The sequence below is a fragment of the Canis lupus genome, unplaced genomic scaffold (assembly GCF_011100685.1).
Source record: "Canis lupus familiaris isolate Mischka breed German Shepherd unplaced genomic scaffold, alternate assembly UU_Cfam_GSD_1.0 chrUn_S1754H1950, whole genome shotgun sequence".
Taxonomy (NCBI): Eukaryota; Metazoa; Chordata; class Mammalia; order Carnivora; family Canidae; genus Canis; species Canis lupus.
In genome coordinates, this window is record NW_023330606.1 from 35163 (window position 1) to 37600 (window position 2438).

The window sequence follows — 2438 nt, forward strand, 5'->3', positions numbered from 1 at the left end:
TTTTTTCTCTAGGTCCTTTAGGTGTAAGGTTAGCTTTTGTATTTGAGTTCTTTCCAGCTTTTGGATGGCTGCTAGTATTGTGATGTATTTCCCCCTCAGGACTGCTTTTGGTGTATCCCAAAGGTTTTAAATGGTAGTATATTCATTCTCATTAGTTTCCATGAATCTTTTTGATTTCTCCTTAATTTCCTGGTTGACCCTTTCATCTTTTAGCAGGATGGTCCTTAACCTCCACGTGTTTGAAGTCTTTCCAAACTTCTTGTTGTGATTTAGTTCTAATTTCAAGGCATCATGGTCTGAGAATATGCAGGGGACGATCCCAATCTTTGGGTATGCTCAGATCCAATTTGTGACCCAGTATGTGGTCTATTCTGGAGAAAGTTCCATGTGCACTTGAGAAGAATGTATTTTCAGTTGAGTTTGGATGTAAAGTTCTGTAGATATCTGTGAAATCCATCTGGTCCAGTGTATCATTTAAAGCTCTCGTTTCTTTGGAGATGTTGTGTTTAGGAAACTATCAAGTGTAGAAAGCGCTAGATTGAAGTCACAAAGTATAAGTGTATTATTATCTAAGTATTTCTTCACTTTGGTTATTAATTGATTGATATATTTGGCAGCCTCCACATTCGCGGCATATATATTGAGGATTGTTAAGTCCTCTTGTTGGATAGATCCTTTAATTATGATATAGTGTCCCTCTTCATCTCTCACTGCGGTCTTCGGGGTACGTTTTAGTTTATCGGATATAAGGATGGCTACCCCTGCTTTCTTTTGAGGACCATTTGAATGGTAAATGGTTCTCCAACCTTTTATTTTCAGGCTGTAGGTGTCCTTCTGTCTAAAATGAGTCTCTTGTAGACAGCAAATAGACAGGTCCTGCTTTTTTATCCAGTCTGACAGCCTGCACCTTTTGATGGGGTCATTAAGCCCGTTCACGTTCAGAGTTACTATTGAAAGATATGAGTTTAGTGTCATCATGATACTTATTCAGTCCCTGTTTTTGTGGATTGTTCCAGTGGACTTCTTCTTAAAGGGGAATTTTGAGAGTCCCCTTAAAATTTCTTGCAGAGCTGGTTTGGAGGTCACATATTCTTTCAGTTCCTGCCTGTCTTGGAAGCTCTTTCTTTCTCCTTCCATTCTGATTGAGATCCTTGCTGGATAAAGTATTCTCGGTTGCATGTGTTTCTCATTTAGGACCCTGACTATATCCTGCCAGCCCTTTCTGGCTTGCCAGGTCTCTGTGGAGAGGTCTGCAGTTACTCTAATACTCCTCCCCATAAAAGTCAGGGATTTCTTGTCTCTTGCTGCTTTAAGGATCTTCTCTTTATCTTTGGAATTTGCAAGCTTCACCATTAAATGTCGAGGTGTTGAACAGTTTTTATTCATTTCAGGGGGTGGAATCTCTCTATTTCCTGGATATGAATGCCTGTTTCCCTTCCCAGATTAGCAAAGTTTTCAGATATGATTTGTTCAAATACATATTCTGGGCCTCTGTCACATTTGGCGCCCTCTGGAACCCCAATGAAACGTAGGTTTTTCTTCCTCAGGCTGTCATTTATTTCCCTTAATCTATCCTCATGGTCCTTTACTTGTTTGTCTCTTTTTTCCTCAGTTTCCCTCTTTGCCATCAACTTGTCTTCTATGTCACTCACTCGTTCTTCTACCTTGTTAACCCTCATCATTAGAACTTCTAGTTTGGATTGTGTCTCATTCAATTGATTTTTAATTTCTGCCTGATTAGCTCTAAATTCTGCAGTCATGAAGTCTCTTGAGTCCTTTTTGCTTTTTTCTAGAGCCACCAGTAGCTTTATAATAATGCTTCTGAATTGGCTTTCTGACATTGAATTGTAATCCAGATTTTGTAACTCTATGGGAGAGAGGATGTTTCTGATTCTTTCTTTTGAGGTGAGGTTTTCCTTCTAGTCATTTTGCTCAGTGCAGAGTGCCCAAAAACATGTTGTATTGGGAAAAGGAGAAAAAGAGAGGAGAGAAAGACGGAAAAAAAAAGAAAAAAGAAGAAAGAAAAAAGGAAGAAAAAGAGAAGAAAAAGAAAAAAAGAAAGGAAAAAAGGGGTGGGGGAAGCAAACAGAAATAAAAAACAACAACAACAACAACAACAACAACAACAAAACAAGGGGGAATATCGTCTGATTCTGTATCCTGCAAGTCCCTTGTCTTACCCTGGAACTTTCCAGTGCTGCTTGGTCAATAACTTGTTTTTCCCCTGTCCTTCTCGCTGGTCTTCTGGGGGAGGGTCTATTGTGCTGATTTTCAGTTGTTAGCACTTGGGGGAGCTGCTCAACCCCCTGCCTGGTGCAGGGCTCAGTGGGGGTTGTTTACCCCGTGAGGCCCCAGTGCGCAGGCGCCAGCGAGGGGCTCCCAGCGTGCACTGGGCTCGAGCGCGGTCCCCCGGACTGACGGCCAGCCGACCCTGCGGT